General features: G+C 40.4%; 1 protein-coding gene across 1 annotated transcript in view; it reads left to right on the top strand.

Moving 5' to 3' along the window:
* The first annotated feature begins 2,140 nt into the window (after nucleotides 1–2,140).
* The window catches only part of SERPINB9 (serpin family B member 9), a 66,088-nt gene continuing 50,307 nt past the window's right edge, over nucleotides 2,141–17,921 (top strand). The window contains exon 1 of the mRNA XM_039246538.1: nucleotides 2,141–2,351. The gene's annotated coding sequence lies outside the window, so the exon portion shown is untranslated. The remainder of the gene's footprint in view (nucleotides 2,352–17,921) is intronic.

Here is a 17,921-nt window from a genome sequence, read left to right as displayed (position 1 = left end):
TTCTGCTTTTATTGTCACTTGTAATCCTAGAGATCTGCGGCCACACACCTGTTCAGATGGACAACAGCCAGTTTCCATGAATGATTTAAATTGCCACAAGGGGCCAGAGATGGTCAGGCAGGTTCCTTTCATAGTGGTGCAGTCTAAGACCTCATCATGAGTTGTAAATACCAGACAATTTTGTTTTACTGCAAGCCTTAGAGGAAAATGTGGCAAGGTTTCTGTGGCCACTTGTGTTACTTGCTAGAAACGCAATCACCATGCTTAGAGACACTCTAACCTATTGATGCGTGGGGTTCAAGTGGGAGGGCTGTGCTCTGTTTTGGGGACAGCCTCAAGGACTTCGTCCAGGACCTATCCTGATGCGATCAGAACTTAACTGACGCGATTTATATTTCCTTTCTGTTGCTGGTCCGCTTTCTCCATTGTACCCAAGCCAGCAGCTTAGCCGTGGGGAGAGGCTGGTGATGAGGGAAACAAAGGCAAGAGAAATGTAGCTTACAATTAAATCTCCTTGCAGCCGGCAGCTGGCTAGTAAACACCTGAAACATACAGAGCCTGACTTTCCTAAAGAAACTCATGCTGCCTTAGTGCCTTCATGTTTATGTTTTATTTAAGTGAAGAGCAACCTTATCTTAGCAGCTAGCTCCTCAAGGTCCTAAAAGCCTTGCTTCAAAATTCCTTAAAAACTTACTTTATCCCTATCTCCCTCCGTCCACAAACTTGGAAGTATATAATCAGTCACTCCTCACAATCCCAGGGCAGCCCTTTCTGCCTACAGGTCCTGTCCCCATGCTATGATAAAATCACCTTTTTGCACCACAAACGTCTCAAGAATTTTTCTTAGCCATTTGCTCACAAACCACACTTCATAATTTCATCAGCTGGGACTGAAGACACAATGTTATGAGTGGTTTGAGGGGCTATGTGGGGTTGCTGGTTGGGTCACTGTCATACCCCGCCCCCCCCCCCCCCCCCCACCTGCCCTGCCCCGAGCACTGTGTGTGTTTGCTGCTGTCTGGAGAAGTGTCAGGCTGTGTCAGTAGGAAGTTACAAAAATGAACACCAGTGGCCGTGTTCTAGACCTATAGACCTATAGCACAGTAAGACCTTAACCATGTGAAAGGCCACAGTGCATACAGAATAAACAACATGCGTATGCTCTAAGAGCTCCCACAGAATTCTCTCTAAAACTGTAGCTGTCAAATTGCCTTTGGAGGGTCCCTCAACATCTAATTTTAGTAAAAGGCACAGTCACCAGAATAATGTTTCTACATCTTTTATGAAATTGCACCAGAAGACATTTCCATTATGTTCTGCAGTGTTTCCTGTAAGGATCTACAAGATAAAATCCTCCCAGGATTTAATTCTAGGAAGAAGTTAGTCCCAACCACTTACAAAGGTTTACGGAGCACCTGCCTTGCATTAGGTGTTTTACATAGATGATTTTATTTGATCCTCAGCAATGAATAAACCCGGGAGGAATCTGAGGCCCGGGGGTTAAGTAACGTGAACAGTTTCTGGCAACCAGCAAAGGGACAGAACTCCAAACCTCGGCTTCTGGGGAGTTGAGTGGAGACCGCGGCTCCCACTAGGACAGCCAATCAGCAAAGCTGTGCCTGAGAGCAAGAAATGTCCCAGCCTCCCATGAGAAGTCTCGTTTCTCAGCTTCTGTTTTCCCCTCTGGAAAAGCGGGGCTGCGACATTTCCAGCCCTGAAAACCCACGAAGTACTGGATCCCGAACAACGGCCCTGGGTGTGGAACCAGGGCCGGTGCGGCAGGCCCTAGGAAAGCCGCCAGGGCGCCCGCCTCCCCGGGACCGCCCGAGCGAGGTGCTGCGGTCCCCGCCCCTACGATTCCGCCGCGGTTCTCGGAGGAGTGGCCTCCGGGCCGCGGCCTCGCTGAGCTTGCAGGTGCGGACGCCTGGGAGGCCCTGCGCACGGGGTAGTGGCGTCCAGGGGCGCCCTCTGCGCGCTGACCGCCGCGAGGCTGAGGCCGGGCCGCAGAGCTTGCGTGGAAGTGGATGGACTGCGGGGCTCGCACACCAGCCAGTTCTCATCTTCCGTGCTCGCTGGTGGGCAGCACGAAGCCGGGCTCCGTTGGCGTTCCTAGCAGGTGGAGGCGGGGGACTGGGGCACGGGGGTGGAGAATCCTAAGAGTGGCGGCCGCTGGAGCTGGGATTTGGATGCACCTAAGGAAGTTTCGGAGTCCTGGGGTCATGCACTACTGAGCCCCCTTCCACGCTCGGATTTCAATGCTATTTCTTAAGATCTGTTCCGTAGTGGGCATGACCCAGAAATCTGGTCGTCGGGATCATCTTGAGCAGTAATCCAAAATCCCGTGGCTTCAGGTGAGTAGAAGAGCTGCAAGAAATTTATACACTGACATGTTGAAAATAGGTTCCAGGATTGTAGGTGGGTTTTGCATATTATTATTATTTTTTGGAAACTACACACACACACACACACACACACACACACATACATATATATAAAATTTTTCTACAACGAATGTGTATTCTTATATAATCATGAAAAATAAAAACTGCACAGGCACGAGAGTCTCTGTTATATTGTGGAGTAGGATGTGCAGAGTCTGTTCTTTCCTTTTAAAAAGAATATAGTCACTGTGCTGTGCATTACATGCCCAAGATTTATTTCGTATACCTGGAATTTTTTTTGCCTGGAAGTTTGACCATCTTCACCCATTTCACTCACCTTTGCCCCAGCCCTCAGCTCTGGCAACCACCAGTCTGTTCTCGGTATCTATGAATTTGGGTGGTTTACCCCTTTGTTTTAGATTCTCGTTGTAAGTGAGATCACATAGTATTTGTCTTACTCTGTCTGACTTACTTCATTAGCATAATGCCCTCAAGGTCCATCTATATTGTCACAAAGAAGGATTTCTTTCTTTTTTTTTTTAAGGCTGAATAATATTCCTGTGTGTGTGTGTGTGTGTGTGTGTGTGTGTGTGTGTGTGTATCTGTGTGTCTGTGTGTGTTTATCACGTTTTCTTTATCCATTTATCCATCAGTTGGCACTTGGGTTGTTTCCATGTCTTGGCTATTATATATAATGCTGCAGTGGACATAGGGGTGCAGATATCTCTTTGAGATAGTGATTCCATTTCCTTTGGATATGTATCTAGAAATGTAATTGCTGGATCATATGGTTTCACTAATTTATAATCCCACTAACAGTCCACAGGGGTTGCCAACACTTGGGATTTCTCATCTTTTTGATATAAAATCATTCTAGTAGTTATGAATTGATTATCTCATTGTGGCTCTGATTTGCATTTCCCTGATGATGAGTGATGTTGAGCATCTTTTCAGTTGTCTGTTGTCCATCTGTATGTCTTTTTTGGAAAAATGTATATTCAGTTACTCCCAGTTTTTAATTGGATTGTTTGGTTTGCCATTGAGTTATGTCTATATATTTATCTATCATCTATCTATAAAATATATAAATATATAGATAACATAAATATGATTTCTTCTCAGATGTATGATTTGCAAACATTTTCTCCCATTTTATAGGTTACCTTGTCATACCAGTTCATACCATTCCTTAGGAGACCAGTTTTGGTGATGGATTCCTTTATGGAAGCTTTTTAGTTTGAAGTAGTACCACTTGTTTGTTTTTGCTTTTGTTGCCTTTGCTTTTGGTGTCAAATCCAAGAAAAAATCATTGCCAAGACCAATGTCAAGGAGCTCACCCCCCCACACCATGTTTTCTTTTAGGAGTCTTATGATTTCAGATCTTACATTTAAGTCTTTAACTCATTTTGAGTTATTTTTTTTGTGTACAGTGTAAGATAGTGGTCCAGTATCATTCTTTGCATGTGGCTGTCCAGGTTTCTCAACACTATTGAAGACTGTCTTTTCTCTATTGTGTAGTCTGGGCTTCTTTGTTGTGAATTAATTGACCATATATGTGTGGGTTTGTTTCTAGCTCTCTAATATTCTGTTAATGTATTCTAGCGTCAATCTATGTATCTTGTTATTTTAAACCCAACTTGCGTTTGATTACTATAGCTTTGTAAAATAGTTTGAAATTGGGAAATGTGATCCAGCTCTGTTCTTTCTCAAAATAGCTTTGACTCTTTGGGGTCTTCTGTGGTTCCACACACTTTTTAGGATTGTTTGTTCTATTTCTCTGAAAAATTTGCTGATTTTTGTATATTGATTTTATATCCTGCAACTTTGCTGAATTTGTTTGTAACAGTTCTTTAGTTTGTGTGTGGAGTCTTCAGGGACTCCACAGGGATATATATATATATATATATATATATATATATATAAAATATCATCTGTAAATAAAGACAACTTTACTTCTTTCCAATTTGGATGTCTTTTATTTCTTATTCTGCTTAATTGCTTTGGCTGAAACTTCCAGTACTGTGTTGAATAAAAGTGTTGACAGTTGGCATCTTTGTAATGTACCTGATATTAGAGAAAAATCCTTCAGTTTTTCACTGTTGAGTACGATTTTAGCTGTGGGCCTGTCATATATGGCCTTTACTATGTTGAGGTATGTTTCCATTACACCCACTTTGTTGAGGTGCACTTTTATCATGAATGGATTTTGAATTCTGTCAAATGCTTTTTCTGCATCTAATGAGATGAGTATATGGTTTTTATCCTTCATTTTGTTAATGTGATGTATCACGTTGTTTGATGTGTGGATGTTGCATTCCTGAAATAAAACCCACTTGATTATGGTGTATGATCCTTTTAATGTATTATTGAATTCAGTTTGCTAATATTTTGTTGGGAATGTTCTTTCCTTTGAAGTCGTCATAAATGCCTGCAAAGATGTTCTTTCACATTTCTCCTATCTTATCCTCTTTCTTCCTTAAGTTCTTATATCATTTCATTCTTTCAAACTACTCAGTGTTAAAATATCAGTGCAGGCACAATTGTGGTTGGAATGGTCGTCTCTCAATTTGACTAGTTGGTCTACAATGGCCATGCAGATGGTGGCCAGAGCCAAGAGAAATGCCTGTCCTTGGATGCATTTCAGTATCTTTATTTCAATAAATTACTTTGACTTCATATTATTCTTTCTGAAGGTTTCATACGTGGTCTGAGGAAAGGAGAATGGAATCATCAGTTAAGGCCCAACTATTTTGTGAATGCACCAGGGCCATGTTTTTATTCACTCCTTAACTGAGACAGTTTGGATCTTGGTGAATAGGGCATGCCTTGCAGTCAGGTGGAACCTGAGTTCAAATTCCCAGCAATAGAAACTATGTAACAATCAAGGCACAAATCAGTCTTAGCCAAAATATGCACAGAATGAAACAAGACAAAATGGAACAAAATGAAAAAACGACTCAATTGCACATGGCTAGCACAGCTTTGATAATATAAAGATAGTATGGACAAGTTGAATTTATCCTAGGAATCCACTCAATGCAATGTGATAAAATTAACATCATCTGTCTCATTTTTAGAACAAAGGAGAAAAAATTTAATAGCAGATGCAGAAATAGCTGTCTAACCTTACAGCAGAAGACAGTGGAAGACAGTGGCTAATAGACACAACAATAGGCCTATTTATTGATAGTTGTTTTTTGATCAGCTAGAGCAAATGCTGAACCCTTTATACACTAGTTTAATTTCCATAGCTATCTTTTGAGATCAACTTATATTGCTGTTATTATTTTTAATATGTAGACAAAACTGGATAAAATTTCTTCTCAACAATAGAAGAGTGTTCCCAGTCTCATTAAAAACCCTTTCTTTTTACAGTCATTTAGATACTTTCTTAGAATGCCAAGGACAATTACGTTACAGATTTCTTGAAATTCATATGTACACATGTCACTTTGCTGAAAAGTAGTGGACAACAAAGGGAAATGAATGCTGAAAGTAGGTGTCAGAACTTCTCTGTGAACTTGTAGGTAACTTAAAAATATTCTTTTTTAGAAGTCACATTTCCTTTTCCTCCCCCATTCTTAGAAGAAATAGATCAATACACAGCTGAAATCAGATTAGAGAACAATGCACACATTTTTCTGAAAACCTAGAATTATTTTTTCGGTATCTAAAGCCTATGTAACACCTATACACAGCTGTATAACATGAAATATTAAAGTGTGAAATCACATGTGCCTGGGTGGCTTAGTTGGTTTAGAGTGCGACTTTTGGTTTTGGCTTAGGTTATGACTCCAGGGTTCATGAGTTCAAGTCCTGCATCAGGTGAGCCCCACTTCTCTCTCTTTCTCTGCCTCTGCCTCTGCCTCTGCCTCTTGCTCACTCGTGCATCTCACCCTCTTAAAAAAAAAAAAAAAAAAAGAATTGATTGTTTTATTCTTAGAAATTTAGTTACTGACTGCCAATTTGTTTTTTTTTAAGTGAACTTAAAAATAGTTCTTGTAAAAATGGTCTTTAGAAATATATATTTTAAGGGGCACCTGGATGGCTCAGTCAGTTAAGCATCCAACTTCAGCTTAGGTCATGATCTCATAGTTCTTGAGTTTGAGCCCTGCATCAGGCTCTGTGCTGACAGCTCAGAGCGTGGAGCCTTCTTTAGATTTTGTGTCTCCGTCTCTCTCTGCCCTTCCCGCTCATGTTCTGTTTCTCTCTGTCTCTCTCAAAAATAAAATAAACATTAAAAAAATAGAAATATATTTTTTAAAAGATTATAAATTAATATATACATTAAAAACATACATTAAAGCAAAATTTTAAAAATATACTGATTATCTAAATGTTTAAAAAATAAACAGAATAATTATCCTTGCTACCTATATTTTAATTTCTTCTTAGCTGAATCTGCTGAAATGTCACTGGCATATTTCACAAACATTTATTTTTCAATATGATCTTACTAAAGTTTTTTGACAATTTTTCATCCATTGAATAATTTAAAATAATTTGAAATTATTGTCATCATCAATCAACTCTCATCTGTTGATGGCCTCTTGGCTTTATAGGCAGATGGCCTGTGCCACCACTCTGAGCCCTTCTCAGAAGAGCCACACTTGTATTAATGATCTCTTATTATCATCATCTTGAAGTTCAAAGTTTTGATCAGAGGATCCTTCATTTTCATTTTTCATTGGATCCTGCAAATTATGTAGCCAGACCTGCTGTAGACTACAGCATCTTTTTAATTGAGAAAACACTCAGGTGCTGAGGGACCTAGGTAAGCTCAGAGCAAATTCTGAAAAATAAAGATCTCAATTCTATTTTTTTCATACTAAAATTGAGAAAGCAAATTTCTAGCCTTTAATGATTGTGGACCCTGCTCCTGGGCTCCCAGGAAAGCTATACTTAACTTTCACCAAGGTCGGAATGACTTCACCAAACTTCAGAGCATGAACTCTCTGCATGAAGCTATTACCTGCTCCTCAGTAAATAACCTAGAAGAAACATTTCAAACTAAAGATAAGAGTAAAAATCTCCCTAAATTCCTATCCATACCTGGAAGCCTGCAGCCTTATACATGCTAAAGGCATGAGATAAAGTTTCTTATCTTCTGGAATGTCTTCTGTTACAATGATGCAACAAAAAACATATCTAAGTGTGTATTGCACAGAGCACTCTCTTTATGGAGATCAAGTATCCCCAGCATGTGTCTTCTCTTTAGCTGGAATAAAACTCATCCTTTTTCTTTTTTTAGAAATTCTGAAAGAATTGTTCATTTTGTACTGACAAAATGTGTAAAGGTATAAATATTTCGGTGGGAATATTTCCATAGTTTCGGTCTTTTTGCCTCCACACAACATGTGTTTCTTTTCCAAATATTTTTATAGGACAAAGCTTATCAAATGATTTATCTATATAATTCTTCTGAAGTTTTCACCAAATTTATATGCTACAGAACTTTTTGACCCCAGCTTCATTGGATTCTAATATAGAGTATATATTTATACAATTAAAAATAGGAACTCTCTCTAAAGATTCTTCCCATCAGCCAAGATATTCCCAAATTCAGTTGTATCAGCTGTATACTTTCAGAATTCAGTTCTGTATACAGTTGAGCTCAGGTTATTAATTTGTCACATTCTCCCATGTCCCTGTAGATACAACTTTGAATTTTGTGTTTGACGATTTCAAAGTCATCAAAATTTTAGTTTAGAGACTCCATTCGGAATACTTTGATTAAACATTTCCAATTGATTTTTTAATAAGTACATTTTCATTCATGATTTTGTCAATTTGAGTGCTCTCTCTTTTCTTTTTGAGAAGCCTGTCAATTTTGTTTATTTTTTTTCAGAAAACCAACTCTTGGTTCCATTGATCTGTTCAACTGTTTCTTTGGTTTCTATATTGTTTATTTCTGCCCTGATTTTTATTATTTCTCTTCTCCTACTGGATTTGGGGTGCTCTTGTTGCTCTGCCTCTAGTTCCTTTAGGTAAGCTGTTAGATTTTGTATTTGTGCTCTTTCTAGTTTCTTGAAATAGGCCTGGAGTGCAATGTACGTTCCTCTTAGGACTGCCTTTGCCGCATCCCATAGAGTTTGGATTGTTGTATTTTCATTTTCATTTGTTTCCATATATTTTTTAATTTCTTCTCTAATTGCCTGATTGGCCCATTCGTTATTTAGTAGGGTGTTCTTTAACCTCCATGTTTTTGGAGGTTTTCCAGGCTTCTTCCTGTGATTGATTTCAAGTTTCATAGCATTGTGATCTGAAAGTGTGCATGGTATGATCTCATTTCTTTTATATTTATTGAGGGCTGCTTTATGTCCCAGTATGTGATCTATCTTGGAGGATGTGGCATGTGCATTTTAGAAGAAAGTGAATTCCATAGCCTCAGGATGTAGAATTTTAAATGTATCTGTCAGATCCATCTGGTCCATTGTGTCATTCAAGTCCATTGTTTCTTTAGTGATTTTCTGTCTGGTTGATCTATCCATTGCTGTAAGTGGAGTATTAAAGTCCCCTGCTATTAGCACATTCTTATCCATAAGATTGTTTCTGTTTGTGATTAATTGTTTTATATATTTAGGAGCTCCCATATTCGGTGCGTAGACATTTATAATTGTCAGTTCTTCCTAACAGATAGACCCTGTAATTACTATATAATGCCCTTCTTTATCCCGTGTTACTGTGTTTAATTTAAAGTCCAGTTTGTCTGATATAAGTATAGCTACTCCAACTTACTTTTGACTTCCAGTAGCATGATATATATTTCTCCATCCCCTTACTTTTAATCTGAAGGTATCCTCCAGTCTAAAATGCATTTCTTATAGACAGCAAAGAGATGGATTTTGTTTTTTTATCCATTCTTCTACCCTATGTCTTTTGATTGGATCATTCAGCCCATTTAATTTCAGTGTTATTATTGAAATAATAACATTTCATTGTGTTGTTTGTGGGATTCATGCTTGTGGTAGTGTCTCTAGCATCTTGTGTTCTTGCAACATTTCCCTCAGGGGGTCCCCCTCAGGATTTCTTGTAGGGCTGGTTTAGTGGGGACGAATTCTTTCAGTTTTTGTTTATTTGGAAAGACTTTTATCTCTCCTTCTATTCTGAATGACAGGCTTGCTGGATAGAGGATTCTTGGCTGCATATTTTTTCTGTTCATCACATTGAAGATTTCCTGCCATTCCTTTCTGGCCTGCCAAGTTTCAGTAGATAGGTCTGTCACCACTCTGATAGGTTTCCCTTTGTATGTTAGGCCCTTTTATCCCTAGCTGCTTTCAGAATTCTCTCTTTGTCCTTTTATTTTGCCAGTTTCACTATGATAGGTCCTGCAGAAGATCGATTCAAATTACGTCTGAGGGGAGTTCTCTTTGCCTCTTGAATTTCAGCATCTACTTCCCTCCCCAGGTTGGGGAAGTTCTCTGCTATAATTTGTTCAAGGACTCCTTCAGCACCTTTCCCTCTCTTTTCCTCTTCTGGAATTCCTATGGTACGGATATTGTTCCGTTTGATTGTATCACTGAGCTCTCGAACTCTCCTTTCCTGTTCCTGGATCAGTTTATCTCTCTTTTTCTCAGCTTCCTCTTTTTCTATGATTGTGTCTTCTAAATCATTTATTCTCCTTTCTGCCTCTTCAATCAGTGCATTGGATGCCTCCATTTTATTATGTATCTCATTTATAGCATTTTTTAACTCATCATAACTATTTTTGAGCTCCATAGTGTTTGTAGAAATAGTTTCTCTAATAATGTCTTCCATGCTTTTTTCAAGCCCAGAAATTAATTTTATGACTATTGTTCTAAATTCTTGTTCAGTTATGTTGCTTATATCTGTTTTAAGCAGTTCTTTAGCTGTCAGTTCTTCCTGGAATTTCTTTGGAGGAGAGTTCTTCCGTTTCATCATTTTGGTTAGTTTTCTATCTCTTGTTAATGTTAAAAGCTTGTTGTACACTCTGCCCCTGGGAGTTCTGCTGTATTAAAGAGGGCTCTTTGACTGTTCAGGACCTGTCCATCCAGAAAGTGTTCTTTGAATGGTGTCTCTTGGTTTCTCTTGTTGAGAGTTTGGTTATTTTGTTTCCCTACTAGTAGAGGTATTTGGGACTCTCCACCATGTGTACTTTGGCTTGTTTCTTGAGGTAGCCCTGGAAAAAGAAAACAGACAACCACACAGGGAACAAAGGTACACAAATGCACAGACAAAACCAATAAATACGCAAACCCAGTCTCATGTAAAAACAACAATAACAAAACAGCTCTCTGGAGGGGATGGGCGTGGTTTGGTGTAGGCAGGTCTCACCTCCACTGTGTCTGGCTGGCCGCTCTCTGAGGCCCCGCCTTGGTGGTTGTGGGCAGAAGAATGGCATTGCCCCAGTCCCTTCTCAACCAAGCATTGCAAACCACTCACTTGGGTCCGATCTCCCTGTGTGGAGGACTTAGCCAAGGCGGGCTGAGTTCTATGCCGCATACGCCACCCCATTTCCAGGTCCCAGAGTCGGCGGACTTTGTCTACACTGCCCGAAACAGTCCCGCAGGTCTCTGCTTCCCTGCTGCTGGGGATTGAGTGGTGGGTGGGGAAGTGTAGCAGCCTCAGATCCACTGGGGTCAAGCAGCGATACAACCTGGGATCCAAGGCCTCTGCACCCTGCCTGCGTGTGGGAACGCAGCAGTTTCAGGGCTGGCCTGCCGCAGCCGCCAATGCTGCCCTTCTAATTGATTTTGAACAAGATGCACGTGACATTTCGGGAACTCAGTTCAAAGGTTAATATCATCATTGGACATTTCGGCTAATTTAAAGTGATTCTTTTTTTATTTTTTTATTAAAAAAATGTTTTAATGTTTATTTCTGAGAGAGACAGACAGACAGCATGAGCAGGTAAGTGTCAGAGAGAGAGGGAGATACAGAATCCGAAACAGACTCCAGGCTCTGAGCTAGCTGTCAGCACAGAGCCCGACGTGGGGCTTGAACCCATGAACCGTGAGATCATGACCTGAGCTGAAATTGGATACTCAACTGACTGAGCCACCCAGGCACCCCTAAAATGATTCTTGCAAAGAGCACATGTAACCACATTCCACCTGCTGATAGACACCAAAGGGGAAAAGCATGTACTTCCATGTTGACATGTGGATTGTGTTCATCAGCAGCTGCATCACAAATAATTTGTAGTTGTGATTATATAAAAAATATTTGTAAATTTACACAAGTATATATTATCTTTCTTGGAAGAATATTACAACTTGTTATTGCAGTCTGAACGGTGTGTATATTATAACCAGCTCCAAGTCATTTCCTCCCCAAAGGTTTTTAATTTAGTAAGAATATTGTTTTTGCACGGGAGTGTGTTCCATCAAAATTTGATTCATATTGTCATTACAAAAATCTTCACTGATACACATTTTTAAACTAAGTTAATAGCAGCATTTATTCACAGAGTTTATTACATATTTCCCCCCCGGGGGACACAACTCCCAAAAGCTTAACTTTGATTCTATTGATGAATGAAATTAAAAACCTAAACTGCTTTTTTATTTGAAGCCTTGATAAAACTGGCTTTCACAATATGTAATTTGTCTTCTGGTAATGGAGCCAACATTTGCACTATTGGTTTACTTTTTGAAAATGGCAGAAACTGATTTAGAATAACAGTCATTTGATCAAATGGAAAGTCTACCTCACAAAGTCATACATACATTCACCCCCCACAGCTGCACTTATTAGATTGTCATCTGTGGGTAGAATTTTCTTAAAATGACTACTGCCTTTTGAAGGAAATGCTGATATTTTGTTTGAGTGAGAGAGGGTGAGAGCAAGGGAGAGCATGCACACAAGTGGGGGAGGGGCAGAAAGCAAGGAAGTGAGAGCGAATCCCAAGCAGGTGTGTGGAGCCTGACATGGGGCTTGAACTCATGAACTGTAAGATGATGACCTGAGCTGAAACCAAGAGTTGGATGCTTAACCAGCTGAGCCACCCAGGCGCCCCAATGGTATTTTCTTACAGACAGCATCTTCTGGTCTTCATATGGTTAGAGATCTCTCTGTGCTACCCACTGTGGTGGATGATAAACACCATTCTGTGCACATTACTCACTCTGTTTGATGAGATAAGAAAATGCAGTACTTAATTTTTGAGTCCACTCCTTGCTGAAATGATTTATTGGAAAATAAAGAAGTACAGGGGCACCTGGGTGGCTCAGTCGGTTAAGCATTAAACTTTGGCTCAGGTCTGATCTCACAGTTCGTGGGTTTGAGCCCTGCATTGGGCTCTGTGCTGACAGTTCAGAGCCTGGAGTCTGTTTCAAATTCTGTGTCTCCCTCTGTCTCTGCTCCTCCCCTGCTCATGCTCTCCCCACCCCCACCCCCAAATAAATAAACATTAAAAAAAAATTTTAAAGTATAACCACACAAAAAAAATGTAGATTTTTCACTCAATAATGAATGATAAAATCACTGTTTCCAGAGAGCTTAGACTTTTTTTCCCTATAATCTCTATAACCAGATTTTCTATAATACATAATAACTGGATTGGTCAGCCTCTATTTCCCAGTATATATTTCACATATGTCTACACTATAATTTTCCTTGTTTCCAACTGACCCTGCCACATCGTGGCCTCTCATTTGCCTTGTATGAACCACGGCACAACCAGGTGGCAGTTGAGGAAAGAAGTACCAAATACTTCTCCCATGACACTGGAGACCAGAGGGACTTACCTGTCCCTAGCCACTCTGACCAAGCACACCACCTTGCCAACAGAAATGCTGTGGTTTTATCAGTAAGTTAGTTCCTCATACTGGGATAGCTTGATCTTGAGGTTTGGGTTCCAGACCACCACACTAAAGTAAATATTGCAATAGAGCAAGTCAAATGAGTTTTTAATTTCTCAGTGCATATAAAAGATATATTTACACTATTCTATAGTCTATTAAGTATGCAGTAATAGTGTTATATCTAAAAAATGTACATAACTTATTTATTGCTAAAAATGCTAACCATCATCTGAGCCTTTAGTGAGTGATCTTTTTGCTGGTGGAGGGTCTCTTGTGGAAGTTGATGGATCAGGCTGGTGGTTGCTGAAGGTTGGGTGCTGTGGCTATAACTTAACATAACAATGAAGTTTGCGGCATTGATTGACTCTTCTAGTTGTGAGCAATTCCTTTGTAGCATACAATGCTCCTTGATAGCATTTTACTCATAGAAGAACTTCTTTCAGAATTGGAGATTGTCCTCTCAAATTTTGCCGATGACTTATCAACTAAGTTATGTAATATTCTAAATTCTTAGTTGTCCTGTCAACAATCTTCACAGCGTCTTCATCAGCAGACGCTTCCAACTCAGGAAACCACTTTCTTTGCTCATCTGTAACAACAGCTCCTCATCCGTTCAAGTTTGATCACGAGATGACAGCAGTTCAGTCACATGCTCAGCCTTCACTTCTAATTCTAGTTCTCTGGTGTTTCCACCCCAACTATAGTTACTTCCCCCACTGAGGTCCTGAACCCCTAGAAGTCATCCTCGAGGGTGAGAATCAACTTCTTCCAAACTCCTGCTCATGTTGATATTTTTACCTTTTCCCACGAATCGGGAATGCTTTGAATGGTATTCGGTAAATCCATTCCAGGTTTTCAACTGACTTTGCCCAGATCCATCAGAGCAATCATGTTATATGGCATCTCTAGCCTTACAAGATGTATTTCTTAATTAATAAGACTTGAAAGTTGAAATGACACCTTGATCCAAGGGCTTCAGAGCAGATGTTGTATTAGCAGGTATGGAAACAATATTCATATTGTACATTTCTGTTGGAGCTCTTGGTTGACCATGTGCATTGTCAACGAGCAGGGATATTTTGAATCCTTTCTTTTGAGCAGTGGGTCTCAACAGTGGCCTTTAAATATTCAGTAAACCACATTGTCAACAGATATATTGTCATCCAGGCTTTCTTTTTCTAGACCACAGGCAGAGTAGACTTAGCATAATTCTTATGGGCCCTAGGATTTCTAGATGGCAAGTGAATGTTGGCTTCAACTTCAAGTCTCAATCTATAATAGTCCTTAACAAAAATGTTAGCTTGTCCTTTGAAGCTTTGAAGGCTTACATTAACTTTTCCTCTCTAGCTATCCAAATTTTAGATGGCATCTTCTTCCAATAGAAGGCTGTTTTGTCTATGTTGAAAATATGTCGTTTAGTGCAGACGCCTTCATTAATGACCTTAGCTAGATCTTCTGGATAGTTGCTGGTTTGCCTTTCACTTTGATGTTATGGAGATGGCTTCTTTCCTTAAACATCATCAACCAACCTCTGCTAGCTTCAGACTTTTCTTCTGCACCTTCCTCACCTCTCTCAGGTTTCATAGAATTGAAAAGAGTCAGGGCCTTGCTCTGAATTAGGCTTTGGCTTCAGGGAAGGTGGATGGTTTCAACTTCTATGCAGACCACTGAAACTGTCCTCATATAAGCAGTAGGGTGGTTTCACTTTCTTGTCATTCATGTGCACCCTGCTTTGGTACATTTAATTCCCTTCAAGAATTTTCCCATTGCATGCACAGCTTAGCTGTTACCACAAGAGGCCTGTCTTCATTTTCAACATGCTTTTCTCATTCTCTTAATCACTTCTAGATTTGATTTAAAGTGAGAGATGTGTAACTCTTCCTTTCAATTGAACAGTGATTAATTTAAATATTTTCAATATTGTTGTGTCTCAAGGAATAGGAAGTCCCGAGAAGGGACTGAGATGGAGGAATGACCGGTCGGTGAAGCAGTCAGAACACAACAATATTTATCAATTAAGTTCTCTGTCTTATATGGCCGGGGCACCCCCAACAATAACAATATAACATCAAAGATCACTGGTGCTAGGGTCGCCTGGGTGCTCAGTCAGTTCAGTGTCTGACTTTGGCTCAGGTCATGATCTCACGGTTCGTGAGTTCATGCCCCACGTTGGACTCTGTGCTGACAGCTCAGAGCCTGGAGCCTGTTTCAGATTCTGTGTCTCCCTCTCTCTCTGCCCCTCCCCCACTCACACTCTGTCTCTCTCCCTCTCAAAAATAAATAAACATTAAAAAATTTTTTTAAAAAGATCACTGGTCATAGATCATCATTACCAATATAATGACAAAGTTTGGAATATTGCAAGGATTACCAAAATGTGAGACAGAGACACGAAGTTAGCAAATTCTGTTAGAAAAATGTTATCAATAGACTTGCTTGATGCAGGGTTGTCACAGACCTTCAATTTGTTTAAGAAAACCACAGTATCTGCAAAGCTCAATAAAGCAAAGTGTGATAAAACAAAGTGCAATAAAATGAGATCTGCCTGAATGATGTGCTTGCAAAAAGGGAGGGCCTGGAAAGGGTCAAGAAAAAAGAAATTCACTAGTTGCCTTTCAGATTTAACCTCACATTGTAGTGAGTAGTGAGAATTCTATGAATTGCTGTATCAGTTACCAATTTAGGGTCTCTCTGCTCTATCTCCACTGTTCACTGAATCAGTATTACTACTTCACCAGCAGGTACAATATTGGGATTCATCAGTAGGGGGCGCTGGAGAGACAGTTGAAGGAGACAGCGATTGGAAAGGCCCTGATTTCCCTCCCAGATGCTGATCCTCCTGTGGTTATTCAGTGCAGGAGTCAGCAGCCCACACTGACCGTCTCCACCTGCATTCCCATGCTGTCCCCATACAGTGGCCCTTCTTCAGGCACAAAGGCCGCAACCCTAGGCAACTGTATCCCTTCCTGGCGTTTTGCTTCTACAGACCAGCTCTACCCACCAGCAACAGCCAACAGCTTCTCTGGGCCAGCTCTGACCCATGCACTCTGGCCAGTGGCTGGCTTTGTGTTCCTGTGGCAGCCACTCCTCTTCAAAGAGCTCTGGACCTCCGTGAAGTTTTCCCAGGTCCTTGGTTCTTTCATTGTCTTTAATTGTCCACTCTTCTCAGCCCTGAGGTAGCAGCTTGGCCTTTGCACTGCCTGCCTCTGCTCCCCTGGCTCCCATTTCACTCCTTTGCTTAATGAACAATTCTGTGTACTGATTCCCCTGTTCAAATAATGGAGGTAGTTATGTCTCCCAAGTGGGCCTTGACTGATATTGCACATGAGAGTCACACATTGTCAGCTGAGACCATGGTAGAATCTTGACATACTAAGCAAAGGTCTACCAAACCCGTCCTGGTTTATTTTAGTGTAACTATTAGCAGAAATCCATTAAAAATGAAAAAGCTGTAACAGATGCTGAACAGATGGTCTGACTTCAGGACAACAGGTGTTACTGGGACCATCCCAGGCAAAGCAGGGCGTATGAATTATACTATACTGTGTTCCAGGAGGATATGAGGGTTATGTTTCTATTTGACTTCCTACCTGCAGTACCTCTAGTCAGTCTCCCAAAAAGGAATGAACGTATTTAGGAGACAAAAAGACTGCTCTAATTCTTTGTCACACAACTCCTCATCACTTAATACAGTCGACCGTTTTTTTTTCTCAGACAAAATGAGCCCAGGATATTTTTTTTTCTTTCATAGTTGATTGTAAAGTTGGATTCCATATAACACCCAGTGCTCATCCCAGCAAGTGCCCTCCTCCATACCCATCACCCCCTTTCCTCCTCCCCCACCCCCATCAGTCCTCAGTTTGTTCTCAGCATTCAAGAGTCTCTCATGGTTTGCCTCCCTCCCTCTCCCCAACTATTTTTCCCCTTCTTCTCCCCCATGGTCCTCCATTAAGTTCCTCCTAATCCACCCATATGTGCAAACATACGATATCCTTTGCCTGACTTTGCCAAACATATGTCCTTTGCCTGGCTTATTTTGCTCAGCATAACACCCTCAAGTTGCTACAAATGGCCAGATTTCATTCTTTCTCATCGCCATATAGTATTCCATTGTATAGATAAACCACATCTTCTTGATCCATTCATCAGTTGATGGACACTTAGGCTCTTTCCATAATTTGGCTATTGTTGAGAGTACTATTATGAACATTGGGGTACTTGTGCCCCTAGGCATCAGCACTCCTGTATCCCTTGGGTAAATTCCTAGCAGTGCTATTGCTGGGTCATAGGGGAGTTCTATTGTTAATGTTTTGAGGAACCTCCATACTGTTTTCCAGAGGGGCTGCACTAGTTCACATTCCCGCCAACAATGTAGGAGGGTGCCTGTTTCTCCACATCCTCGCCAGCATCTAGAGTCCTCTGATTTGCTCATTTTAGCCACTCTGACTGGAGTGAGGTGGTTCAGTGTGGTTTTGATTTGTATTTCCCAGATAAGGAGGGACGCTGAGCATTGTTTCATGTGTCTGTTGGTCATCTGGATGTCCTCTTTGGAGAAGTGTTTGTTCATGTCTTCTGCCCATTTCTTCACTGGACTATTTGTTTTTCAGGTGTGGAGTTTGGTGAGTTCCTTACAGATTTTGGATACTAGCCCTTTATCTGATATGCCATTTGCAACTATTTTTCCCATTCTGTCAGTTGCCTATTAGTTTTATTGATTCTTTCCTTTGCTGTGCAGAAGCTTTTAATCTTGATGAGGTCCCAATAGTTCATTTTT

This window comes from Hyaena hyaena, unplaced genomic scaffold, assembly GCF_003009895.1.
Source record: "Hyaena hyaena isolate Hyena2069 unplaced genomic scaffold, ASM300989v1 scaffold_282, whole genome shotgun sequence".
NCBI lineage: Eukaryota > Metazoa > Chordata > Mammalia > Carnivora > Hyaenidae > Hyaena > Hyaena hyaena.
Note: the sequence above shows the minus strand (reverse complement) of the source record. Positions and strands in the feature narration are given on the sequence as shown.